This window comes from Schistocerca serialis, chromosome 2, assembly GCF_023864345.2.
Source record: "Schistocerca serialis cubense isolate TAMUIC-IGC-003099 chromosome 2, iqSchSeri2.2, whole genome shotgun sequence".
NCBI classification, from domain to species: Eukaryota; Metazoa; Arthropoda; class Insecta; order Orthoptera; family Acrididae; genus Schistocerca; species Schistocerca serialis.
Window position 1 is genome coordinate 191,250,730 of NC_064639.1, and position 8,031 is coordinate 191,258,760.

The following is an 8,031-nucleotide window of genomic DNA, read 5'->3' on the forward strand; positions in this document are numbered from 1 at the left end:
GTGGAACATCAGCTACCCTGGCGGGTTAATGTGTGGTGTGGAATTATGGGAGGATATCTAATTGGCTCTTCTTATATTATTAATGGCAATCTACGTGGTGCAATGTATGCCGATTTCTTAATTAATATTCACTGATTCTACTACAAGATGTTTCACTTCATGACAGATTGGCGATGTACTTTCAACATGATGGATGTCTGGCACATAGCACGCGTGCAGTTGAAGCGGTATCAAATAGAATATACAATGACAGGTGGCTTGGACGTAGAAGCACCATATCGCGGCCTGCACGTTCACCGGACCTTACGACCCTGGACTTCTTCATTTGGGGAAAACTGAAAGATATTTGGTATCGAGATCCACCGACAACGCCTGAAAACATGCGTCAGCGCAATGTCAATGCATGTGCGACCATTACTGAAGGCGATCTACTCTCTGGTGAGAGGAATTTCGTTACGCGTATTGCCAAATGCACTGAAGCTGAAGGACATCATTTTGAGCATTTACTACATTAATGTGGTTGTTACACCGCGCACCTGTGGTATAGGGGTGGTATCTTTGATCAATAATCAAAACGTCTTCGGTCACGTGTTCGAATCCCACCGCTGCTTAAATTTCTATTGATAATCAGCACTGGCGGCCGAGGACTTCCAGCATAAGATTTCAGTCTCATTCTGCCAACGGTCTTGTCAAAGAGGGCGGAGGTGCGGACAGAGGTTCAGGGCACTCTCTTGTCCTCCGGGTGGGAAATTGCCCCTGAAGGCGGAAGAATCAGCGAAGATCAACCGCATGAGATTACAGAAGGTAATGGAAACCACTGCATTAGAGACACGTAACGTGTATCCACAGGACATGTGGCCTGTAACTGAAGATGTGCCATGATGATCTCTCCATTGGCGAAAGATTCAGGATAGTCCCCGATTCGGATCTCCGGGAGGGGACTGCCAAGGGGGACGTTACCATGAGAAAAAGATTGAATAATCAACGGAAGGATAACGTTCTACGAGTCGGGGCGTGGAATGTCAGAAACTTGAACGTAGTAGGGAAACGAGAAAATCTGAAGAGGGAAATACAAAGGCTCGAACTAGATACAGTAGAGGCCACTGAAATGAAGTGGAAAGAAGACAAGGATTTATGGTCAGATGAGTATAGGGCAACATCGACAGCAGCAGAAAATGGTATAACGGGGATAGGATTCGTTATGAACAGGAAGGTAGGGCAGAGAGTGTGTTACAGCGAACAGCTCAGTGACCGGGTTGTTCTTATCAGAATCGACAGCAGACCAACACCGACAACGATAGTTCAGGTATACATGCCGACGTTGCAGGCTGAAGATAAATGATGACGATATTGAAAGGGTAATACAGTGTGTAAAGGGGGATGAAAATCTATTAGTCGTGGGGGACTGGAATGCAGTTGTAGGGGGAGGAGTAGAAGAAAAGGTTACGGGAGAATATGGGCTTGGAACAAGGAATGAAAGAGAAGAAAGACTAATAGAGTTCTGTAACAAGTTTCAGCTAGTAATAGCGAATAACTCTGTTAAAGAATCACAAGAGGCGTAGGTATACTAGGAAAAGGCCGGGTGATACGGGAAGATTTCAGTTAGATTACATCATGGTCAGACAGAGATTCCGAAATCAGATACTGGGTTGTAAGGCGTACCCAGGAGCAGATATTGTCTCAGATCACAATACAGTAGTGTTGAAGAGTAGGCTGAGTCAGGAAGAATCAATACGCAAAGAAGTGGGATACGGAAGTACTAAGGAATGACGAGTTACGCTTGAAGTTCTCTGAGGCTATAGATACAGCAATAAGGAATAGCTCAGTAGGCAGTTCAGTTGAAAAGGAATGGACATCTCTGAAAAGGGAGATCGCAGAAGTTGGGAAGGAAAACATAGGTACACAGAAGGTAACTGCGAAGAAATCATGGGTAACAGAAGGTGGATCGAAGAGAGGAGGAAGTACAAAAGTGTTCCGGGAAACTCAGGAATACAGAAATACGAGTCTCTGAGGAATGAAATAAATAGGAAGTGCAGGGAAGCTAAGACGAAACGGCTGCGAAAAAAATGTGAAGATATCGAAAAAGGAATGATTGTCGGAAGGACATACTCATAATACAGGAAAGTCACATCAACCTTCTGTGACATTAAAAGCAAGGGTGGTAACATTAAAAATGCAAGGGGAATTCCACAGCTAAATGCATAGGAGAGAGTGAAGTGGAAAGAATACACTGAAAGCCTCTATGAGGGGAAGATTTATCTGATGTGATAGAAAAAGAAATACGAGTCGATTTAGAAGAGACGGGGGATCCAGTATTAGAATCAGAATTTAAAAGAGCTTCGAAGAAACTAAGATCAAATAAGGCTGAAGGGATAGATAAAATTCCATCAGAATTTCTAAAATCATTTGGGGAGGTGGCAACAAAACGACTATTCATGTTGCTGTGTAGAATGTATGAGTCTGGCCACATACGACCTGAATTTACGAAAAGCATCATCCACGCTGTTCCGAAGACGGTAAGAGCTGACAAGTCCGAGAATTGTCACTCATGCATCTAAGTTACTTACAAGAATAATATACAGAAGAATGGAAAAGAAAATTGAGGATGCGCTAGATGACGATCAGTTTGGCTTTAGGAAAGGTAAAGGCACGAGAGAACCAATTCTGACGTTACGGTTAAAAATAGAAGCAAGACTAAGGAAAAATCAAGACACGTTGATAGGATTTGTCGACCTGGAAAAGCGTTCGACAACCTAAAATGGTGCAAGATGTACGAAATTCTGAAAAAAGTTGGGGTAAGCTATAGGGAGAGACGGGTCATTTGCAATATGTACAAGGGCCAAGAGGGAATAATAGGAGTGGACGACCAAGAACCTAGCACTCGTATTAAAAAGGGTATAAGACAAAGATGCAGTCTTTCGCCGCTACTGTTCACTATGTACATCGAGGAAGCAATGGTGGAAATAAAAGAAAGGTTCAGGAGTGGAATTAAAATTCAAGGTGAAAGGATATCAGTGATATGATTCGCTGATGACATTGCTATCTTGAGTGAAAGGGAAGAAGAATTACATGATCTGCTGAATGGATCGAATAAAGCCGAAGGTAACGAGAAGTAGTAGAAATGAGAACCACGAGAAACTTAATATCAGTATTGATGGTCACGAAGTAGACGAAATTAAGGAATTCTACTACCTAGGCAGTAAAATAACCAATGACGGATGGAGCAAAAAGGACATCAAAAGCAGACTAGCACTGGCAAAAAGGGCATTTCTGGCCAAGAGAAGTCTACTAATATCAAATATCGGCCTTAATTTGAGGAAAAAATTTCTGAGAATTTAAGTCTGGAGTACAGCATTGTATGGTAATGAAACATGGTCTGTGGGAAAAAAGGAACAGAAGAGAATCGTAGCATTTGAGATGTGGTGCTACTGACGAATGTTGATAATTAGGTGGACTCATAAGGTACGGAATGAGAAGGTACTGCGCAGAATCGGAGCGGAAAGGAATATGTGGAAAACACTGATAAGGAGAAGAGACATCTCTTAATAAATGAGGGAATGACTTCCGTGGTACTAGAGGGATCTGTAGATGGCAAAAACTGTAGGGGAAGACTGAGACTGGAATACACCCAGGTTGAGGTTGGCACAGGGGATGAATTCGTGGGGGGCCGCATCAAACCAGTCAGAGGACTGATGAAAAGAATAAAATAAAATAAAAAGAAAAAAAGAGGTTATTACGGTTGCTCACGCAGTTACAGCATGCGTTCAAATAATTTATGGAAAGGTCACAAAAGTAGAGGTATCACATTGGAACAACAGAAATAAAGTCGAAACGTAACTACTTTTTGTGTTTTAATTTAAAAAACTACATTGTTACCAACTGTTCATCTAAATGAGTGTGGCATATTATAAGTGTTGGAATATTACAGCGCCATCCATCACAAATCGAAACAAATATTCCAAATCAAACATTGATATGTATTTACGCACTGTGCGAACATGTAATAAAAATTGTGGCACCTATTTTAAAAAATGCAGTTTCTATCAATTTGACCTAAGGCAGCGCCATCTAGTGGGCCATCCATAGCGCCATCTTTTTTCCCCGCCACACTCGAACGGATTTGTTCTTCGTATTTTTTCGCTTGATGCTGATTTCGTGACATATTTGGCCCGGTCACTATCGGTGAACCACCCTGTGTGTGTGTGTGTGTGTGTGTGTGTGTGTGTGTGTGTGTATGCGGTCTAAGGCGCCTTGTTACAGTCCGCGAGGCTCACCCCCCCCCCACCACCACCACCACTCCCCTCCCCATCGGAGTTTCGAGTTCTCGCTCGGGCAAGGGTGTGTGTTGTCCTTAGTGTAAGTTAGTTTAAGTTAGACTGAGTAGCATAAGCTCAGGGACCGATGACCTCATACAGGGTGTATCATAATTAATGGTGTAAACGTATACTGCTGAAAGTACACGATACTAGAAGCTAAAAAATCTCAGTAAACGTGCGGTCGAAAATTCATACCTTAAGAGCTACGAGCAATATTTCATCTTCGATGCTGTGAAACAAATCTCTTCTACTGCAAGTTCTTTGCTTTCCATATTTTGGGCACTGGCAGTAGGGACCAAAACAAGTAAAAAAGTCCGGTAAACATGTGCTCTAAAATGCATTCCTGTAAAGCTATAAGCACTTGTTCATCTTTGCTACTTTGAAACACAACTCCTCTAATGAAGACGAAGAACGAAGTGCTTGGATTAAAAATGGTGTAAGGCAGGGATGTGGTCTTTCGCCCCTACTGTTCAATTTGTACATCTAAGAAACAATGGTGGAAATAAAAGGAAGGTTCAGGAGTAGAATTAATATTCAAGGTGAAAGGATATCAATGATATCATTCGCTGATGCCGTTGCTATCCTGAGTGAAAGTGAAGAAGAATTACACGATCTGCTGAACGGAATGAACAGTGTAATGAGATTAAATCGAAGAAAGACGAAGGTAACGAGAAGTAGTAGAAATGAGAACCGCGAGAAACTTAATATCAGTATTGATGGTCATGTAGTAGACTAAGTTAAGGAATTGTGCTACCTAGGCAGTAAAATAACCAATGACGGATGGAGCAAGGAGAACATCAAAAGCAGACTAGCAACGGTAAAAAGGGTATTCCTGGCCAAGAGGAGTCTATTAGTATCAAACACAGACCTTAATTAGAGGAAGAAGTTTCTGAGAATGTACGTCTGGAGTACAACATTGTATGGTAGTGAAACGCCGACTGTGGGAAAACAGGAGAAGAAGAGAATCGATGAATTTGAGATGTGATGCTATACACGAATGTTGAAAATTAGGTGGACTGATAAGGTAAGGAAGGAGGAGGTTCCGTGCAGAATCGGAGAGTAAAGGAATATGAGGAAAACAGTGTTAAGCACAAAGGATAGGATGATAGGGTATCTGTTAAGATACCGGGGAATGACTTCCATAGTACTAGAGGAAGCTGTAGAGGGCAAAAACTGTAGACGTAAATAGAGACAGGAATTCATCCAGCAAGTGTTACTCTGAGATGAAGAGGTTGGAGTGGGTGAGGAATTCGTGGTGGACCGCATCAAACTAGTCAAAAGACCGATGACCCAAAAATAAATAAATAAATAACATATGCTGCTTACACACGGCGAGAGTTTCTACTGTTCGTCTTCGTGCTTACCAAACCCTACCTTGGCCAGCAATGTCATTGGATCTCTCCCCAATTGAAAACATTTCGAGCATTATATTCAAGGCCCTCCAACCGGCTCGAGATTTTGGCGACCTAAAGCGTCGATTTTATAGAATTTGGCACGATATCCCACACGAGGATATCAAAAACACTATCAATCAACGCCAAGCCGAAAAGCTGCTTGCTTAAGGGCAGGAGGTGGAATAATATGTTACTGAACTGCTCAATTTCTGAAGCTCTTCCTGTTGAATACATCGTTCAGTTTTTTTTTTCTGAAATTGCAGTCATTTGTTTGTCGGTACATGTACATCACATCTACCGATTTACATGCCATTCAGATAATTCCTTCCTGGTGTGTCCTATTTTTAGTCTGAGAGTGTATTACAAAAAGCTAATTGTAGAGAAAACACTAATGATGACTTAGATATTAACCTCTGCCGATTGAAAATATTTACCATTCATTGAGTTTTAGGTCTGGGAACAAACACACATCCGGAATTTCATGTTAATAACTCTGCAAGGATTTTAAAGTAGTTCCCGTTCACAAGTGAGATTTTCGCCAGTTTTTTCAATATCATTAATTTTGATTGTAGTACGTATTTTTGAGAGACAGTTCGTAACACTTATACAGAGACAAGCAATTTTCTGGGAAGGGCAACTACATCTCAGAAACAATAAAAAACACTCCACGCTCACCCAATAACCATTCAGGGTATCATGGATATAATGAGAATTAAAAAGTTATGATTGATGAGGTGTTTCCAACAGCCGAATAGCTGTGTGAAGGTTCTTCTTGCGCAACTATCCGTATCACGTCAGTATAGACGCATCTTCAGGTTTGTCTGACAAGGATACAAATAACTGTGCGATCCGGGTTCACAGTAGTGTCCAATTCATTTGTTTTTTCCCCAATTTTTTTTGTAAGCCTGGTTCGTTCATCAGTCATGCTTTGCACCTTTTGACAAGTGTCTTCGGGTGTACTCAATTGTTTTATGACAGCCTACCATTGTAGTTTGACTCTTAACGTGGATAACTTCCCAAATGCTGAGTCTACATTATAACAATATAACCATTTTGAGTACATGTCATCGTCTTTTTTGATTGAATGCCAACACTATGGTCCCGTATTTCTACCATTTCAAAAAAAATCATACAGTGATTTGTTTTTTGACAGGTAAATCTAACATGAAAATGCGTTTATACTGACGAGAAAGCTGTAGATGCGAATAAAGCACCTTCGTACAGCTATGTGGCTCTTGGGAACACCTCTTCATTCTTGACTTGTTAATTCTTATTATTTTTATGATAATTTTAATGAGTGTAGAGTGTTTTTATCGTTATTCACTTGTTGTTGTGGTCTTCAGTCAGACTAGTATGATGACGCTCCCCATGCTACTCTATCCTGTGCAAGCTTCTTCACCTCCCAATACCTACTACAATCTACATCCTTCTGAATCTGTTTAGTGTATTCATCTCTTGGTCTCCCTCTACGATTTTTACTCTCCACGCTGCCCTCCAATACTAAATTGTTGATCCCTTGATGCCTCAGAATATGTCCTACGAACCGATCCCTTCTTCTAGTCAAGTTGTGCCACATAATTTCTCTTCTCCCCAAATCTATTCAATACCTCCTCATTAGTTATGTGATCCACCCATCTAATCTTCAGCATTCTTCTGTAGCACCACATTTCGAAAGCTTCCATTCTCTTCTTGTCTAAACTATTTATCGTCCACGTTTCACTTCCATACAAATACTTTCCGAAACGACTTCCTGACACTTAAATCTATACTCGACGTTAACAAATTTATCTTCTTCAGGAACGCTTTCCTTGCCACTGCCACTCTACATTTTATATCCCTCTACTTCGACCATCATCAGTTATTTTGCTCCCCAATAGCAAAACTCATTTATTACTTATAAGCGTCTCATTTCCTAAAATGATTCCCTCAGCATCACCCGATTTAATTCCACTACATTCCATTATCTTCGTTTTGCTTTTGTTGATGTTCATCTTATACCCTCCTTTCAAGACACGGTCCATTCCGTTCAGCTGCTCTTCATGGTCGTTTGCTGTCTCTGACAGAATTCACTTATAGAAAGATAAATTCAAACAGAAGGTAATCCGCATCTGCTTGGTAACGATATCACATTTTAGCTTCAGTCTCTACATTCACTAACTTAATATCGTAAAATTTGTCGCAATACTGTTTGTATATTACAGCAATTTTCACGTGTTCTTCGGTGCAACCAAACGCTGCACATGATTTCACCACTGTAATAAAGAACCTCCACCCCCCCCCCCCCCTCCCGAAACGTCTACAGTTAAGATAAATGGAAAAAA